Below are 21,650 nucleotides of genomic sequence, written 5' to 3' on the forward strand. Positions count from 1 at the left end.
CAAGATGGCACCTCCATTCTTGCCACCACCCTTATAGAACGCCTTTGTTCTCCCAAAGGGCCTAGAACCTGTTATCGATGCCATCAGCCCGGCCACTATGCTCATGAGTGCACCTCTAACGCTTCCCCCCAACTCCTCCCACAAACCCTTCTGGTCCCCCCCTCCCCCCCCACTCTGTGTGTCCCCGATGTAAACGTGGATTCCATTGGAAAAAGGACTGCAGGACTATCTCTGACATTCAGGGTCACCCCTTGCCTCCGTTAAACTAATCTTGGGGCACCTCTCAGCTCTGCCCCCAAGAGAGGAGCGCTCCCCCGCAGTTCTCTGGGCTATTTCCATCACACAAAGCAAGGCCTTTCTAACACTAACAGTTCAGGGCAAAGCCATTACTGGTCAACCGGACACAGGGACTGATGTTTCCGTCCTTCGGCCCCAAGATCTCGACCCCTCATGGAAACTTAAGTCGGGACCCTTAGTGCAGGGTGTTGGAGGCCTCAAACCTGCCTAACAGCTTGCAAGCCCACTAACCTGGGTGGACCCCGATGGAACCACAGGCACATTTAGCCCTCTGGTTCTTCCCAGTCTAGCTTACCCACTCTGGGGCCGGGACGTCTTCCCAAAGCTTAATGCTGTTCTTACATCCCACCCTGTGGTCCACCCCCAAGCATAGAGACCGCTGCTCGTCCGCCCCAATTTTCGGTCACCAAACCAGCACCCATCAAGTTACGGTGGCTAACAACCGCCCCTATTTGGATGGAGCAGTGGCCGCTGCCTCAAGAAAAACTTTCTGGCCTGCACTCCCTTGTCCAGGAACAACTTTCCCTTGGACACATTGAGCCTTCCATCAGTCCTCACAAATCACCAGTCTTTGTAATCAAAAAGAAAACTGACAAATGGCCTTTCATTCATGACCTCCATAATATTAATGCCCAGATGGAAAAAATCAGATCCCCGCAGCAGGGACTCCCCCATCCTTCAGCCATTACACACAGCTACCATATCATTGCTGTTGACATCAAGGACTGTTTCTTTTCTATTCCTCTCCACGAAGAGGACCGTCCTTATTTCGCTTTTTCAGTCCCTACAATTAACAATGCCACTCCTCATCAGAGGTTCCAATGGAAGGTCCTTCCTCAGGGAATGAAAAACAGACCAGCAATGTGTCAAATTTATGTCTCGGTCACTACTAACCCGCTTCTGTCATACTGTCAGGTGGTGCATTACATGGATGATATCCTTTTGGCCCACCGAGACTCAAGTCATTTATCAGACTGTCTTACAGCTTTATTCGATAATTTCAAACAGCTAGTTTGCTGTGGCACCTGACAAAATTCAACATTGCCCCCCCTTCACTTTCCTGGGCTACACTGTCACTGACGAGATCACACCCACCTCCCCTAAGCTGGACCTCCCAGACTGATGCACCCTTAATGAGCTCCAATGCATCTGCAGGGACATTAATTGGCTGCGCACCCACCTGAATATCACCACTCATGAGCTTAGGCCTCTGTTTGAACTTCTAGAGGGAGATTCCAACCCCTCCAGCTACCGTACTCAGTGACCCCGCATGAACGTGCATATCCCTTATAAACGACAAAATCAAGGCCATGAGCCTCACCCGGTTCCAACCAGAGCACCCTCTCTTGGCCCTAGTTATCAATACCCCAGGGACACCTACAGGTCTCCTTTACCAGGATAGGCCGCTTTTCTGGGTACATTTGGCACTCACTTCTCTGGGAAAGATCACTCCATACCGGGATGCAGTCTGTATTCTTGGGAGAAAACTTCGGACCACTGCTGTCCGCGTGTTCGGCCTAGAGCCCGATACGTTAGTTCTCCCCTTTACCATGAAACAAATTAATCACCTCTGCCAATCTAACCTCAACATGCAAATTCTCCTTGCTGGCTACACAGGGAAAATAGACAATCACCTGCCCAAACACAAACTCATCACATCCATGACCCTTCTTCCCTTTATCCTCAGTTCAGCATTTCCCACCTCCAAGCCCATCCCCAATGCCCCCCTTGTTTTTACAGATGCAAACAAGACTCACAGCTCTATCATTCTTAAGCAAGCCAGTACTCCCAACACTGTTGAGGTACACCCACACTCCGGCTCAGTACAGCAGGGGGAGCTGTATGCCCTCCTCTTGGTTTTCCTTCACCATCAAAACTCCTCGTTAAACATCTTCACAGACAGTGCATATGCAGCCCAAACTGTCAGGGCACTGCCCTGACAAGGGCAGTTTAAGTTAAGACATCTTAAAAACAAGATGTCTCTCCAAGACGACATGCTTATAGCCATGAGAGACCTCCTGGAAAACCGTGCATTTCCCTGGTTCATCCAGCACATTCGGTCGCACACTGAGCTCCCGGGACCCCTCGCTGAGGGTAACGCTGCCGCGGACTCCGCGCTCACGGTCCATGTCTTGAGCTCCAACATCAACCAGGCCCGGGTACTCCATGCTAAATTTCACATGTCGGCACAATCCCTTCAACGGCTTTTCCCCTCACTTTCTGTGCAACAGTGCAAACACTTCACATGTACTTGCGCTCAGTATGGGCCCTCCTTCTGATAGGCCCGCTACAACCATAGGGAATAAATCCACGTGGCCTACGGCCTAATGCCATCTGGCAAATGGACGTTACACACTTCCCTGGCTTTGGTAGGTTCAAGTATCTCCATGTCATTGTGGACGCATACTCCAAATTCATCCATGCTTCTGCCCTCTCTGGAGAAAAGGCAAAACATGTCATCTCCACCTGCCTCCAGGCATTCAATACTATGGGGGTGCCATGGGCTATAAAAACAGACAATGGGCTTTGTCACTCATCAAGGGCTTTCCAGCAGTTTTGCACTGATTGGTACATAACACACAAAACTGGCCTTCCCTACAACCCCCAGGGACAAGCCATAGTTGAGCGCACACATCATACTCTTAAACAGCAACTAAAAAAACTGGAAGAGCAATTCCCAGCAGGGTGCCCCCGAGATTGTCTCAACAAAGCCCTTGTCACCTTAAACTTTCTGACCTTTGACGCTCACCGGTGCTCACCCGCGGTAAAGCACTGGGCTGGCCTTCAGGAGGCGCCTACACCTGTCCCTCTGGTTGCATGGAGGGACCCACTCATGAACGCGTGGAAGGGTCCACACCCACTCTTAATCCAAGGGTGAGGTTTTGCTTGTATCTTTCCAGAAAGCACAGACCAGCCCCTTTGGATCCCCAGTCGGCTGACCAAGCCTGCTGTGTCTAATGGACGAGTTCCTGCAAACCCTGTGTCAACATGAAACGCAAGTGTCTTTTTCACCCTTCTCACCGTTCTCTCTCCTCTCATTCTTGCTTCTGCTTCTCCGTGATGCCTCCCTCCAATATACACCCTTCCCTTCCAACCCCCACCAGCCTTGGAAATGGACCTTAGCACGATGGGAAGATTCCAAAATCGTGCAGACCCAGGTTACAGCAGGCCGCCCCTCCTTCGTTGTTTATGCCTGTGATCTAGTTCTGCTTCCAGAGGGCACACCATGCCTTAACAAAGCCCAGTACTACATGTGCCCATCCTCAAACCCAGGAAAATGATATTGCAATGCTCCTAACCAATACTACTGTGCATACTGAGGGTGTGAAACACTAGCCACTACTTGGAAACCCCCCTCCACTGATTGCTACCTAACTTTAACATGGGCCCCTTTTGGATGCAAACCCCACGACCACTCCATCAATCATGTATACAATAAGTCAAACTGCGAAAAACTGAACCTTACCGTACAGCTCCCTACTGATCCCTCTTGGCTAATTGGCCGAACATGGGGCTTCAAATATTATTTGGAAGGGGTTGACCCAGGGAGTCTTATTGTGATAAAAAAGGAAGCAATGCAGCAGACTTCTGCCATTGGGCCCAACAGAGTACTCGTACCCCCGCTTCAGCCTGTTCCTTCTCCCAATCCACTCCCATCTCAACCTTATTGCCCTCAAACAAAACAAGCTCTTCCTCTGCTCCCCCCTCCCTCTACCCCACTCTGGTCTATGGTCCAAGCTGCTTTCCTTTCCTTAAACTCCTCCTTTCCTAACCTTACTCGCAGTTGTTGGCTGTGTGTCGCTGCCCAGCCCCCTTATTATGATGCTATAGCTGTTAATGCCTCGTTTACTACTTCCGATGAGGACAATCCCTCCCAATGTCCTTGGACTGGCAGAAAAATTGGTCTCACCATGCAATCCATTCTTCACTCTAGGCATTGCATTGGCAACGTCTCTACCTCTCTAAATACGGTCTGTGCTCAATTGTCCTCTCCGTCACATGGTACATACTTTATTCCCCCAGTAGGGGCAAAATGGTTGTGCTCTTCCACAGGGCTTACCCCTTGCATAGTGAAAAAGGCCCTCACTGAGATGGGGGAACTATATGTCTTAGTGACTGTGCTGCCCCATGTCCTTTTTCATAAAGAAGAGGACCTTTATCAATATTGGGACGTGCGGCTTTCAACCGTGCTAAGAGAAGAGAGAACTCGTCACAGCCATTACTCTCACCTCTCTTTTCAGTGTAGCTGGCCTAAGCACCAGCATAGCCTCTATCACCCTCCAACAACAGGGCCCCTCCAGCTTAAGAGCTGTGGTAGACGAAGACCTAACCCGCATTGAAAGTTCCATCACCCACCTTGAAAAATCCCTTATGTCCCTATCAGAAGTCGTTCTCCAAAACAGGAGAGGCTTAGACCTGCTTTTCCTCAAGCAAGGAGGGCTCTGTGCCACTTTAGGTGGGGAATGTTGTTTTTACGCTGACCATTCTGGTGTAATCAAAGAGTCCATGACCAAACTCAGGGAAGGACTTGCAACCCTTAAGCATGAGCGGGATGCCCAAGAGACTTGGTACCAACAATTGTTCTATAAATCCCCATGGCTAACCACCCTAATCTCTTCTATTCTGGGACCCCTTTTCATCCTCCTTCTCCTGATATCTATAGGCCCATGTGTAATTAAGCGCCTGCTAGCTTTCGTTAAAGCACGAGTTAATGTTCTCCACCTTATGGTGCTTATGCAGCAATACCAACCTATTCCATTCCCTAGTGGTGATGCTGAAACCAAAGTATGACAAACCCCCTAGCTTAAAGGCCTGTTGCTAAACCATGTGTTTAAGACTTATTGCAGATGCGGCCGAGAGGACAGTAAGCACTGGAGAAACGTGTTGGAGATTTGTATTGCGAGCTGCTGTTAACAACCCCCTGTGCGCCCTTCCCACCTGCTCTCCCACTAGCTGCTGTGTACCCCTGAGTCCCAAGGAAGTCCTTGGGCTCCTTGAGGCCCCCATCACCCTCCCAAATACCGGTGGTTTTTGGCCTACCCCCTCCCGCATGCACTCCCGTTGTCTGGGCTTTGACTTTATCATACAATAACATCGCCTGCGTCTCCACAGTCTCCATACAGCTAGCCTAGGCTATGCGTCACAATCCTCCTGGGTGATGATCAGCAGGCAGCCAGTGACGGGTAAGACCTCCTGAGGAGGCAACCTAAGACAGGTGCTGCTGCCCCTCACTTCCGGTGGCTTAGCTGGTAGCCAAAGATGGGTAAGACCTCCGGAGGGGGCAACCTAAGACAGGCACAGTTACCCGGAAAGCTAAAAAACAAAAAAGGAGGAATTGTTGGAGAAATCATATAATGTTGCTAACATGGCTGCCGTGCCTGATGCAAGGCAACACGAAATGACTGACCTGAAATCTGCCCTCTGCCCTAGCAACAACAGTGACCAATCCCGGAAATCTACCCTCCAGCCTAGCAACAAGGACCACCAATCCCAGCCCGACACATGTCCCTGCATGCTTCCCAGCCTATATAAGCCTGTGCACTTCCTGAATAAAGCAGACGCCTTCCATTTTCCTCTGAGGGTTGTCTCCTGAGTCATGTGCTGTGTGTCTGTGTCTGTGTAACTGACTCAGTACGGCCACTTACCCCCAGCCATCAGCTAACCAGCCACCAGTGAGACAACAAGCAGCCACAGAAGAAAGGTAAGAAAGTTATTTATGAAGTTTAGAGAGAAAAATAATAGACTTCCTTATGTTCTGGTTTGTTCTCCCTGAGTGTATCTATGCTAACACTTGTTGATTGCTCTTCTGATCTGAAGGGCATCTGACCAGCCTGCATTCTAAATTTTGAGGTGAGAACAGTTCCTTCCTGGAATATACCAGTTACTGGCAATGTAACTGTAGACAAAGCTCTATGTCCTCTGGGCCTTGGTTTCATTATTTGTGACATAGAGATTACTCTTCTGTAGTTTTGTCACTTATTTATTTAACAAATATTTACTGAGTACTTTTCTGCACCAGACACTGTGCTAATCACTTCAAATACATTCATACACAAGATAAAAGACACTGCCATGTTGGAGATTATATAGAGAGGTAAAAAGTCAATATAAAAATAAATATAGCAAATAAAAATTTATATGGTATGTTAGAAATTAAAAATCTTCTTTACAAATTCAATTAGTGCAAGAGGGTTGACCCTGAGAGTAGGGACTAGGCAGCTTAAGTATTAAAGAAGTCTATAGCATCAGGCTGAGGGGAAGTTGAGATCTGAGCAAGTATTTAAGCTTGGTGAGAGAATTAACCAAGAGATATCTGTGGCAAGGGCATTCTAGCTGAGGGGGCAGCTGGAACAAAGTTGCTGAGGTGGAAGCCTACCTGGTATGTCCCAGGAGCACAGACGTTTTGTGAGAACCAAAGGAAAGCATGTCCATGTGAACAATTTGTCCTGACAAGTTCTGCCTCTGTCACATTACTTAGTTATGGCACCTTGGATAAGTCACTTTCTGTTGATGAGGGAATGATGGAAGCTAAAGTCCTTTGTAGTACACAAGTTCTACAACTTTAATTAACGGAATTTTTGCATTTTTTAAAAGCTTATGTGAATCTTAATCACTGGGAGGAAAAAATAGCTCAACAAGAGCTAAATGTGGCCTTAATCACTGAGAGGAAAAAATAGCTCAACAAGAGCTCTTTATGAAAACAACTGTCTTTCAACCTCTGGCCCACAGATAAAATTTATATTACTTTCTAGATTAAAAAAATAGAGTGTGTATACTTCAGAAATGCAAAGGGCATGCAAATCAAGAAATGAATGAGAAACCTCCTCAAAGACTGGAGGAGGGTGGGAGACATGACAAATGTAATATGGTATATAAAACTGGATCCTGGAATAGAAAAGATGGAGAAATTAAAATAAAGCCTATAGTTTAGTTAATAGTGTTGCACTAATGTCAACTTCTTAGTTTTGATAGATGTACCATAGTAATGTGAGATGTTAACATTAGGTAAAACAGAAAGTCTATACTATACAAAACTCTGTAAATCTAAAATTATTTTAAGGGAAAGAGTTTTGAAAAGTGCATGGAGACAGATTGTCTCTTGATTTTTGTTTATCTTGAATTCCCATTTTTGATATTACTTATTTTAATTTCTTGGATGAAAATTGAAAACAAATAAGAGAAATGAATATTCTCACAAATGTATAAAAAGATGTAAATAAAAAAAATTGTTTAAGAAATTTAAATGGAATAGGATTAATGATATTTTCTCTTCCTCAAAGGGAGAAAAAACACAAGCTATAAAATTATTCTCCAAATGAAACCTTATAGAAAAAAATGCTTAACTGAAAAATAAAAATCACCAAAATATAAAGCAGCAAAACACTCTGTGCTTGGGGAAAAAAAATCTCAACACAATTTAGTATAGTAGCACATAGTCTTGAATATAATAGGCAAAGAATAATTACTTGTTTATTAGATATAAAGCTATTGCTTGATTTATATCTATCAGTAAATCCTGCATACATGTCTGATAAAAAAACTTGCCTAACAGAGCCTCCTGAGTCAAGACTCTCCCTATCTGTGCTTCTAACAGAATCTGGCACAATCTTTTATTTGTCAATCCCCAGCTGTTAAGTTTGTGAAAGCTGCCAGAATGCAATATACTTGAAACAAAATGACTTTTAAAAAGGGGAATTTATTAAGTTGCAATTTTACAGTTCGAGGGGCATGAAAATGTCCAAATTAAAGCAAGTCTATAAAATTGTCCAATCTAAGGCATCCAGAGAAAGATCCCTTGGTTCGAGAAGACCGATGATGTTCAAGCTTTCTCTCTCAACTGGAAAGGCATGTGGTGATGTCTGCCAGCTTTCTCACTAGGTTTCTTCAATGGCTTGCCCAGGACTCTGTCATTCTATTGGCCCTGTTGGTTCTGGTGACTCTGGTGATTCTGAGTTTTTTCCAAAATGGTTCCCTCTGAAAGAGCTTCAGTAAGCAACCCCACCTTGAATGGGTGAAGACACATCTCCAAGGAAACCATCTAATCAAAAGTTACCACCCACAGTTGGGTGGGTCATATCACCATGGAAACAATAAAAAAAATTCCACCCAGCAATATTGAATGAGAATTAAAGGGCATGGCTTTTCTGGGGTACACAATAACTTCAAACTAGCACATTAGCCTTACCAACAACTTTTCACTTGTAAGGTTAGCAATGCTACTCCTTGACCTTGAGAGAATAATTGCAAGAATGAATAAAATAATGTTTGAATATTGCTCTGAGATCTCAGATGAAAGGGACCTTGCCACTGAAATGTAAGTAAAGCAAAGATTTGTATTTCTTCTTTAAGCTATGCCATAATGACTAATACATAAATCTGTCCCAAATCTCTGTGTTGCCATTCTTCTGTCTAATTATATAATTGGGCTACCACAATTGATATGTCTTACTCTCTACCAATACATAACTTCTTGGTGGCCAATTGCTGAGGAAGACACATGCACTATCTCTTAGGAATGAGGCTCCAAGTTTGGGACAATAATGCCAAATTTGAATGATGGAACTTTCTGAAATTCATCCTAGGTTTTTATTTGTGTCAGTGTAAAATACTTGGTGACCACTAGGCACTGTCTAGTGTGATATAACCAAGGAGTGGCACAGGAAGCGACGACTCTAATTTGCTTATTAAAACAGCCTATCAGAGAAAAGAGAAAAAGTGATTTTTTTTTTTGCCAGATGAAAAGTAAAATTTCAACCACTAGCTGAGCTTTCAAAGAGGAAAAGCAACATTAGTGCAAACAGGCATTTTTAGGCAATGAAAAGAGAAAGAGAGAGTCATTGGGATTTAGAAATGATTCTCTTCCCTCATAAAACAGAAATATGCAGAATGCCAAAACCAAAAGTGTTGCTGAACAAAAAAGGGGAAAATCAGACATCAAGGGTCTCCCTAATCCTCATTCAAAGTTGAAATTCTAAATATAATGGAAGTAGTGAATACAACACAGGATTTCCTGATGACTTAAAGGGGCTTTATCAGAGGTGTCAGTTTGATATTTCCAAGATGTGGCATTTGTCTTCATTTCAAGTTGGATCCAAATATTTTGAAACATTTTATCAGGCTGAAGAAATTAAAGGGATTCTCTCTCACTAGGTTTGCTGGTCATTCTTAATGCTGGGCCTTTTCTTATATACAACTATTCACTTGGCATATGCATGCACTTGAGTGAATAGGAAAAATGACAAAAAGCACACTTTCTCTTGGTGTTTCTCATGAGAACATGAGGAGGAAAAGAGGCTCTATCATATTCCCAAATGAAAATACTCTCTGAAAGCATGTTGCTCACAGTATTTCCTTCTTGCTTTCCTGGGTGGGCACTCAGCAAGGAGCCTCATAGTGCCTTGCTATGTCCAAGAGTAAGACGGTCATCTAAGGCAGCAACCTAATTCACCGCTCAGGTATTAAATATTTGCTCACCACCATGCCAGAGCTATGAAGTGCTAAAATTGCCCAGTGAGTAATGTATTACTTCTGCTCTCTCAAAATGCAGTTCTTACCAATGGAGTGGGGGTAAAAAGTGTGGAAGACAGAGCATGACAGTTTTGTTTCTGGAAGATGCCAGTGAATACTACACCAGACAAAAACAAAGAAGGGAAAAAAAGAGAGAAAAAACTAACAGAAGTGAAAATGGTAGGGATGGGAGAGAAGGGGAAAGAGGAGGAGTGGGAAAGGGAGGTGAAGAGAAGAATAAATGACTTAATATGGGAAGATATTTGAAGGAATTCTTCATTTTGTAGGCTGGTTGTTGTAATCATTAAGAGGCAAAATAATTGGTCTCTATATTCCATTATACTTTGCTAAGGATTGATCAGAAAGAGCTAAGCAACTCAGTGTCCATCATTTGTAAAATTCAGTTGGTTCTTAATTAGCACCAAAGTAGACCATCTTGTCTTTCAAAAATAAATTGTGTAAACAATTATTCTGCTCCATTTTGTTTCTACTATTATGCATATATCATGATGAAGTACTAATTTAAATGAGAGAAATATGGCATAATGGAAAGACCAAGGAATTTTAAGCCAAAAGATTTTGTTTGGGGCAGGCCACAGTGGCTCTGCAGGCAGATTCTCCCCTGCCATGCCGGACACCCAGGTTAGATTCCCAGTGCCTGCCCATGAAAAAAAAAAAAATGTTTGAATTCTGATCCTTCAATTTAGTACATATGTGGCCTCAGGCAAGTAACAATCTAGCTGAATGAATTTCTTACTGTGCATAATATCTAGTGGGGACAAAATGGGGTAATGTCTGTGAACATATATTCTACCCAATAGCAGCAATGAAATGGTCAAAAGTCTTCCCTTTGAGCTACAGCAACAGGGAGAATGTTTAACAGCATCACACAGGAGTGTCGTGGTGCTGCAGAAAGGAGGAATCAGTTTTCAGCTTAAACCTCAAAAAGCAAGTTCCTTTCAGTCCAAGAGAGTACAAAATAATCCTCCCCATACCTCAGTGTGTTAGAGAACACACTATAGAGTGATGGCATGCAGACATAAAGCAGAGCACCAACAGTATAGAAAAAACAAACAAAACTCCTGAAGCATTGAATTAATACAACAGAAACTGCACAGCATTCATGGGAAGATATAAACCACTGTAGAAACCAACTGATAAAAGAAAGGGTACTTGAAGTAGACTTTGGACAATGACATCAAAAGATGCTGAGAAAAATCACAAACATTAAGGACTATGAAAAGAAAAAACCTAATTCTAGATAAATATGAATATAATCATATTCATAAAACTAAGGTGAATTTGAAAGATAAAAACACAGCAGTTCAGAAATAAAATTCTTATTTCCTTAGTTTATGCATATATACATATATCTTATTACACATATTATATAGTAAAATGTACATTATTCCAAAGTCTAGTCATTCTTATGTATTACATTATCTCCTACCTTCCCTGCAAAGTTCTGAGTTATTCAAAAAGTTCTCTGGAGAATTACAGAGATGATATCGATAAAGATATATATATATAGATACAGATAGATAGGTATATGTACAGATAGAGATAAATAGATATAGATACACATAAAACACACATGTAACTGGACGTGAAGAGAAGGGACTCTACAATTTCAGTTCAAATATTTCAGCATCAGTAAAGAACTTCATTTGGTTGTGAACATTGACTGTTTCTGTTTGAAGATGCCACACATCCTCTGAGTTCTTCGGAAGTTTCGAAGCTTGTTTGGAGCTTTCACCACTCCAAACTGTTTCTAGGCTACAGAAATATCCTTAACCAAAGAAGTCTCCTTCCTCCTCTATTTGGGAATATTTTTAAGCAACAGCTCTGAAAAAAACACCCACGATAGTAGTCAGTCAGCTTAAACACATCGATGCGACAATCGATGGAAGAGATTTCACAGTAAGAATGTCCTTATATCCAAATTTGGAAATTATAAAGCATTTTATAAATGTAAGGAATGATTGCTGGAATGTGATGTCAGCATTGTGGTGGAGTTTTCTTTAGAAAACACAGTCATCAGCATCAATAAATAATACAATAAGGCAGATAAAGGGGCTCTACTCTTAGTCTGATGGAACCTGAGACTAGAAACAGGCTCTGAGAAAATCTTCCATCTAGGAAGTGAGAGGAAGAGAGAGGGAGAAAAACTCTGATGAGCAGGTAGTCATAATTTATATTGAACTGGGAATTCTTGCATGTTGGAAAGAAGATGCATTGTTGACAAAAGCATAATAACTTAGAATTTGTAGAAAAAACTTAGCCCTTCCCTATTAGCTTTCATCTTTCATCACACTCTGGTTTCTTCAGGTAGATATTTACACTTGATAACTATGAGCCTTATTATGGTTTAAAGGACAGGAGGCATTTTAGGAAAATGTCCTATAATAAATATTTTTTTAACTATGTTTTTTAATTTGGATTTCAGGGTTAATTTTCAAGCCAGGAACTTTGCCTTACAACAAATTCCTGTGTTATTCAAAAGTGTACACTTAGGGGCTGATTAACCCAAATAGGAATAGTCCTTTTCCAAGAAGTATTTTGTGACAATGACTCACAGAATTTACCCAGCTGGTATATCAGTAGAGTCACTGCATTCCTTAGTAAAAGATTGTTAAGAGCTTTCCCTTTTCAGTATATGAAGAAGTTCTTTTAATTTGCCTTTTATGAGATGCTGACAAGAACTTAGTTTGTACTATCAAATAAATTATAAACTGTTACTAGTAGTTAATTTCTCCATGTGCTGGTTAGGTTCATGTGTCTACTTGGCCAGGTGATGGTGTCCAGTTGTCTGGTCAAGCAAGCACTGCCTAAACCATTACTGCAAGGGTATTTTGTGGCTGGTTAATAAACTAGAAGGCTGGTTTGTTAAGCCATCAGTCAGTTGATTTCATCTATGGTGATTACATCTACAATCAATTTAAGGGAGTGTCTTCTGCAATGCGAGAATTCAACCAGTTGGATTTAATCCAGTCAGTTGAAGACTTTTAAGACAGGGGTGATTATTTCATTATTGTTGCCAGCCTGTGGCCTGCCCTACGGAATTTGGATTCATGCCCCCCCCCCACAGCTGCATGAGACGCTTTTATAAAATCTCATGTTTACAGATTTCTCCCATTGGTTCTGTTTACCTAGAGAACCTTGGCTACTACACTCCATAAATGCTGTGTGGACAGCAATGAATAACATGCATGTGGCTCTGGAGCTTCCAGTACCTTCAGCTCCTTCTCACTGAGGAATGGCGATACCAGTGACCCAAACTGGCCAGTGCTCTGTTCTGGTCCTGGTCTGCACTTCTTTTTTGTCTTCTTGCTCTGCATTGTCAACCTTCATTGAGCCCCTCTATGCTTCAGAACGATCTGGTTGTTTTCTAGGATCACTATTGATAAATTAATTACCAAGTAGCCCTATCCCAAGCTGTCTGCCAATGTTCGTGGTTCTATTTGTGAGGATAACGTGACTCCCTTTGCAACACAAATGGAATTTTACATTTGTGTTTCCACTGTTGCTTGGTTTTTTTCCCTTCTATTTCCCTTCATAATTAGTATTCCATGATTCTGTGCAAATTAGAATTCTCAGGAAGTGTGAATTCTGTGGAAATTCCTTCTAATGTATATGCACAGATCTTTGTCATTTTAAAGAGGAATTTCCTGACTGCGAATTATGTACCCTGACAAAGAGATGTTCTTGATTTTAATCTGCATTCCTTTAAATAAATAGGACCTTTTGAAAATGTTATTTTTAGTTAAAGTGTGGCCCATCTGAATCAGGGCAAGCCTTAACCTTTATTATTGGAGTCCTTATAAACAGAAGAAATTCAGACACTTTCTTAATTGCTAATTCAAAAACTCTCCTCCAAGAATAAGAATTGCTAACATTTATTTAAAGCTTACTTATTACAAACCAGACCCTCTTCTAGGTTTTTTACATGTATATTTTACAACCTTATAAGGGAAACATTCTCTTTATAGATGAGAAAGCTGGTGCCTAGAGCAGTTGACTTGTGCAAGATTTGTACAAGCTCATGCAACCAGGCAGTGTTGGGACAGACTTTTGAAATGAGGTGCTCTTAATTCCAAAGGTCCACACTTCATGTTTTCTTTAAAACCTCCTCTCTATAGTTGTTTCCTATGTTACATTACAAGTACCCTCCAGTGAAATCATCTGCTGCTGGAGCTGAAATTTAGCTTAACTAGCTGATCCAAGGATTCGTTCTTTAATTGTACTTGCCCACAACATTTACACAGATCTGATAAAGATGTTGATGATTATCAACATCTCCTGAATATCCAGCATATACTTCATGGGGCACCACGTGTAGCATTTCTCTCTTTTTTTTCCTGCGATGCACAGATAACTAAGTTGATATTAAAAGGTTGTGGTAGCATGAGACCTGCTCTCTGACAATCAGCTTAAGTCATTGGCTCTTCAGTGTTATCCTGTTTATACCAGTTCATTATATTGTACTTAATATGAAATTATGATGACTCACTCATAAGTGCAGCTTTCTTAGACTTAATTAGACACTGAAGATTTATTAAACATTTGACAACATATTGTACATTTGATCTCGGTATTGAATTCTTATTGATATTAATACACAGACAATGTAATATAACATGTTCCTCTGACAATAAGCTTATGCAATGTTTCTCAATTTAACAGCTTTTTGTGTGCCTGGTTATCTCAGAAGTTTAGCACATAAACTCTTTTTAACAAGTTAGATGCTGGTCTTAATTAACAATAAGGCAATGTGGTCAGGTAAAGAATAGCAAAAGACCATTTCAATTAGACGAAAGTCATCTGGTCTCTAAACATCAAGTCTATCCCTAACTACATGAAATATTTTAAGTGCGATACTTAACCATATCAGTTTCCTCATCTATAAAGCATATTCATTATGTAAGATGGTTTTATCCTTTCCTTAGCTCTAAAATAAAATGACTTAACAAATTGTTTTTGTAGACTCCATCCTGGAGTCAGAGATATGATTTGATCAAATTCAAGTGCCTCATAGATCTGGTCAAATTGCTCATTTAATAGCCAGAAGATTTGAATTTTACCTAGGTTAATCTTATACATAGTCTCTCTTATTTATTAAAATCTTGGTAATGTTTATCTTGTTATAAGGACACAATTGAGTAAGAAAATGGGTAACTTGAAACTAGCATTTTGAATGAATAAAATCTGTACCCAAATGCTATTATGTTAGTAATAAGTAAACACTTCTTACACTATGGGAAAGATATAGGAAGCCTGTCTAAGGAATATAGGGGAATTTAACTATAAATATTTAGCTAGCTTCTAAACAGTTTCAGCTGCACCACCAGGAGGGCATACTGCTTCATTGAATGGATCTTCTAGTTTAAACATGTTTTTTAAGCTTCTTGAATTTATTAGGTCTTGAAAAAATGATTATTAGTAGAAGAAAAATAAATGTTAACTTTCTCCAATCTAATATGTAATCATATACAAATGTAGCATAATAAACTTTTTTATTACAATTTCATCATCTGAATGGAAATTATAGTATTAGAGCTTTCAAGAGATGGTTATATCTGCATGCACACAGAGGGAGAGTTCATATAATGGTCTGTAAGGCATATCAAATTTATTCTGGTTGGTAGATAAAGGTCTTTTAAAGGTCTTACTCCACTTGTGGAATGAATTTCTTATCGTGTATGAATTCTTAGTGTAACACATTCTCCTTTTTTACCTGAAATATGGTCTGTTTTCAAAAAGAAGAACCTAGCTAAAAAAATTTCACTACTGTACACTGGGCACAATTATCAGCATTAAAAACAATTATCTACTCATTATTCAGAAAATCATTTAGGACAAATTAAGCAAATACCTTCCAAATGCTGAGATGTGACCATTAAGAACGAAAGTGTATTTAGACAGAAAAAAAGAGTGAAAGAGAGAGGATACACCAGGGTTTTTCTCTTTCTGGAGCATATGTAAGAAATAGCTTACAAAAAATATATCAAAAGTTCATTTTCTCTTGCTTAGGAATTCACTTATTTTAGCCGAGTATTTATTTATATCACTATTTTGAAATGCATTTTTAAATGACATTATAAATTGAGCCTCTTATGACTGGTATCCTATGAAGATTTTTCCATAAAATATATGTTACTCTTCATAACAATGTAAACATTGTTATTACCATTATTATTACTATTATCCTCATTTCTATAGATGAAGAAATTGAGGTGCATAGAGTTGCTTGGCAGACTTTATTGAATTCCTACTATGTGCCAAACACCTCCTCTTTTAGGGAGAAAATAACTACCCTCAAGAAGATAAAAATACTGAGGAAAAAATAAGTAAAAAAGTAATTACAATAAATTTAATGATATTTGGAATAATTCTATGAACCCAATGCCAGTGAAATGAGAAACATAAATTCAAACATTTTAATTGTTGACATAATTTTTTCACATTTCTTTGTTAGAATAGAACCACTATGAAGATAAAATCGATTGTTTTATTCACATCTATACTTAGAGCTCTTATTACCTGATACATAATAGGCCCTCCAAAACATCTTGTTGAAGGAGTGAGATGATGAATAAACTTATTACCCTTTTCCTTATTCCCCTTACTCCTAAGGGATAAGCGTACTAGGCTTAGCATGGCTTTTTGCTTATGATATAGGTTTAGTCAAGAGTTGATGCATAAATGAGTGAATGAATGTTTGGTTGCCAAATTGGAATTATGACAATTGGGAGAACTTATGGGCGAAAGTAGTTTTCCCTTCATTTTCACCAAATTTGATCATTTTGCACCATTCTAATGATATAAAAATATGGTGTCTTACACGCACAAATTCTCTTATTTTTTATCTCTCAAGATTTTGTCTTAACTGTTATGATTGTTTCAGGTATCTACAATATTGTAGCTAATATTTTCTTTAGACACATATTCCTATCATATTTGGTAGCCCTATGCAGAGGGGATGTGTCTACTAGTAAAATAAGAACCAGTGGAGAAGAATAGTGAAGAAAAATCAACCAAAAAGAAATCAGATAATGTTTTGAGTTTCCAATCATATAAAATTAGAGTCCATTTCAAATCCCCCAATTGAGGAAGATAAATAGTGGAAAGATTAAATTATGTGTCCATGCTAATATAGCTTAGAATAAAAGACGCTTCTTCTCATGAACCCAAGTGGGGATTCTTTGGGTTCATAAAAGCGTTCCAGTGGGGGAAAAGGTGAAGCTACCATCTAGAAATAGGGTTTTCTGTGCATTTTCTAAAGTCTGACCGCTCCTCTAGGCTCACTTCTCCCTCATTTGAGAGATTGAATATTGTGAGTCAATCAAAAAAGCCCATTCAAATTTACACCACCATATCATCAACTGATGCTGCCGCGAACAGCCCTCATAGATACATTGTGTGTATTACTCTAGAGAATATACCGAGAATTGGGATACGTGTTAATAGCTATCTAAAATGGTTATTCTAATGCACACTTCCAACAGTCTTTCAAAGTCCCTGTTTACTCTCTTGCTAACACTTGATATCCCCACACATTTTTTTGTCAATTTGTAATCAGAAGGTATCTACTGCATTGTTATTACAAGTGAGGCTGAATATTTTTAGTATTTATCAATCAGGTATGTTTCCTCTTCCGATAAAACCGTGTTCACATCCTATCTCTACTTAACTGTGTTTTTGGGGGGAGAGGGGTGCATGATCCGGAAACTGAACCCGGGTATCCCGCATGAAAGGCAAGCATTCTGCCACTGAACCACCCGAGCACCTTTGTTTCCTTTTGCCATTTTTTTGTTCATTATTTGTAACGTCTCATGTGATTAGAACGTTAATTGTTTTATTTGTTCTCTATGTATCAAATATTTTTCAGTCTATCACTTGTGTAGTATTTTATTTAACGCTGCAGTCACATGTACACATATTTTTCTTTATGGCTTTTGTGTATATAAAAAGAAATACCTGATTCCAAGCAAAAGGAGATTCCTCTATTTTTACCTAAAACTTTATGGCTTCTAAAAGTGGTTTGGGCCACTCTGTATTTGTTATATTAGAAATACATATATTTATATGTATTTCCTTATGGAGGAACAATTTTCCCAATACCATTTATTCTATCTATCTCCTGTTTCTCAAAAGGCTATTGATTTGATTTGGGCAATTCTCAATGCATCCTTCATGAATTTTTTTTTCTTGAGTGTTATAAATATTTGCTTCTTTCTGAGACTACTTCTCTTCTCATTCGAATTCAACAAATTATTTTTCTGATGTAAATGCATTTGTTATGTATTCCAAGAACTGAAGTTTTATTTATATGAAAATACCTCATTGTTTATTTCAGTGACTTCAACTAATTCTTTCAGAACGTTACTACAATTTATTTTCACATCTTTTACAGCTTGCACTTATGAACTCTGCTTATTTAGAAGTATTTTTTAGTTTTTCACCATTCATTCATGTTGTTTGCTTTCCTTGCTTTTTTCAATTCAATCTTACTGTGATATATTCACACAGCAAATAATCCAACCAAAGTACATAATCAGTGACACAGTATCATCATATAGTTGTGCATTCATCAGAAAAATCAATTTTAGAACATTTCCATTATTCCAAGAAAAAAAATTAAGATAAGAACATTCAAAACATACCATGCCCATTATGTCGCTCTAATATTTATTTGTTTATTTTTGTCTTTATTTTAGTATTCATCTGCCCATACACTGGATAAAGGGAGTGTCAGTCACAAGGCTTTCACAATCACACATCATATCATAAAATCTATATTGTTATAGAAACATCATCATGAATCCAGTCTATTGGAATACAATTCAACAGTGTCAGGTATTTCTATCTAGGTTTTCTAATATACCAGAAACTAAAAAGGAATACTTACATAATGTGTAAGAATAACCTCCAGAATGCCCTCTCAACTCTATTTGAAATCTGTTAGCCACTGAAATTTTGTTTCATTTGTTTTTCCCCTTTGGGTCCAGAAATCATTCTCAATAGTATGATGCCAGGGCCAGGCTCACCCCCAGAGTCATGTCCCATGTTGCCAGGGAGATTTGCACCTCTGGGAGTCATGGCCCACATAGGGAAGAAGGTGGTGAGTTTATTTGCAGAGCTGGCTGAGAGAAAGAGGCTGCATCTCAGCAACAAAAGATGGGAGTGAGTCTTAGGCATAATTATAAGGAGGCTTAACTTCTTCTTTGCAGGAATAAGTTTCAGAAGGGTAAGCGCCAAAATCAAGGGCTTGACTTATTAAATTAGGAGTCCCTAATTCTTTCAAGAATACCAGAAATTCCCCAGGTAGTGTAGTTTAATGTTTTCATGTTTTTCCCTAGACCCTCAAAGGGCCTTTGCAAATATGTTTTTATTTTTCTGCCCTGAATATTCTGGGATATATTGGGATATTATGCTAAACTGTATGGAATAACAAGATCTCATTCCTTATTCAAGGCTCCATGTAATTATTTTGTTCAAATAAACTGACCATACAGGTTAAATAGTGTGCTACAGAAAATACAAATTTTGTACCAAACAAACATCTTCTCCTTTGGTATCAGCAGAAGTTAAAGTTTTAAAATACAGTCAATATCATCCTGTACCCTGTATTCTGATTTACCTTAATCCTAACCAGATCTACTTCATTCTAATTGAAGCCTGATCTCATTTTGAGCTTCTCTAACAGTTACTATATGAGTTACTATATGTAGTAATGCTGACTTTCAGAGCTGCAGAAATTTGACTCTGAGTCTTGGATGTCATACAGATACCCAAAGATCTAAGGAACTACTAGGTTATACACAAAGTGCTCAGCATCTCAGAATTTAGAAGTAACGTTTAAAACTCAGGAATAGATGTAACTGCTGTAAGACCTTACAATTACAAACCTTTACGATAAGCCTTACTGAATATTCTGTACTATTTGTTGATTATCCATCCTCTACCCATGTTCCATCCTCTGATAACCTATGTTCTAGAGTTCAATTCTCAGCATCTGCTCATTATAGTTAGTTGGTATTAGCAAGGCCTTAAAATATTTGTCCTACATTTCTGGCTTATTTCTCTCTACATAATGTCCTCAAGGTTTATCCACTTATTTGCATGCCTCACAACTTCATTCCTTCTTGCAGACACTCAGTATTCCATTGGGTGTGTACAACACAGTTTGCCCTCCTGTTCACCCATCAATTCACCCTTACACTCCCTCTACCCCTTACAAATCTTAAATAATGCCACTATAAACCCCAGTGTGCAAATGTCTGCTTGTGCCCCTGTTCCCAGTTCTTTCTGGTATGTAACAAATAGCAGGGTTGTAGGATGACATGGCAACCCTATACTTAGTCTCCTATGGAACTACCACAATACCCTCCAAAGGATCTGCACTATTCCAGTTCTCCACCAACAGTTAAAAGCTGTATCTCTCTCCACAACTTTTCCAGCCCTTGTATCTTTCTGTTTATATTTTAAACAGGTTTTTCCACACACCATACAATCCTTCCTAAGTGAACAATCAGTGGCTCCTGGTATAATCGCAGGTATGTATTCACCATCACATTCTGTATGAGAACATTTCCATTTCTTCCACAAATAAAGAAGAAGAGGAAAAAAAGAAAAAGAAAAAGAAAATAATAGAAAAAGAAAAAATAAAGAAAAACAAACAAGGAGAAACAACAAGAACAAGAATCCCAAACCTCTCCCTTATATCCCCCTTGTATTGACATTTATATTTGGCATATTGCCTTTGTTACAATTGATGGAAGAATATTGCAATGTTATTGTTAACCACAGGCTCTAGTTTGCATTGATTGTATTTTTCCGTATGCCATCCTTTTTTCAACACCTTGTTCTCCTTCATGTAAAAACTTTCTTGTATTTGTATATTTAATCACCATCATATTCCATTCTAGGTTTCACTAGGTCATACATTCCCAGGTTATCCTCTCTCTTTCCTTCTGGTGTTTTACATCCCCTGGCCTTCCTCTTTCAATCACATTCACACTGAGTTTTATTCATTATTCTTCCAATATTGTGCTACCATCAGTTAGTATTGTGCTATCCAATTTCATATCTTTACAATCAATCCTGTTGAACATTCTGTACTCCTTCACCATCAAATGCCACATCTCTACCCTCTATCTCCTCATAAGTTGTTTTCTCAACTTTAAATCTCAGAATTTGCTAATTATAGTTAGTTTATATTAATGAGAGCATATATTATTTGTCCTTTTGTTTCTGGCTAATTTCATTCAACAAAATGTCCTCAATTGGTACATGTGTCATGACTTTATTCTATCTTACAGCTTGGTAATATTCCATCATATGTATAAACCATAGATTGTTTATGCACTTCTCTATTGATGAACATTTATGCTGTTTCCATCTCTTGGCAATAATGAATAATGCCCTATAAATATTGGTGTAGAAATGTCTATTTGGGTCCCTGCCTTCATGTTCCTCCAGGTATATACTTAGTAATAGGATTGCTGGATCATATGGCAATTCTATACTTAGCTTCCTTGAGGAACAACCAGACTTCCAAAGCAATTGCACCACTCTGCATTCCCACCTACAATGAGTAAGTGTGCTTCTTTCTCCACATTCTCTCCAGCACTTTCAGTTTTCTTTTTTTTTTATAATGTCCATTCCAGCAGGTGTGGGATGATACATCATTGTGGTTTTGTGTTGCATTTCTGCAATAGCTAGTGAAGTTGAACATCTATTCATATGTTTTTGAATGGTTTGTATGTCTTTGTCAGAAAAGTGCTTGTCCATGTCTTTTGTCCATTTTTAAATTTGTTGTTGAGTAGTAGGATATCTTTATATAC

The sequence above is a fragment of the Tamandua tetradactyla genome, chromosome 1 (genome assembly GCF_023851605.1).
Source record: "Tamandua tetradactyla isolate mTamTet1 chromosome 1, mTamTet1.pri, whole genome shotgun sequence".
Lineage (NCBI taxonomy): Eukaryota > Metazoa > Chordata > Mammalia > Pilosa > Myrmecophagidae > Tamandua > Tamandua tetradactyla.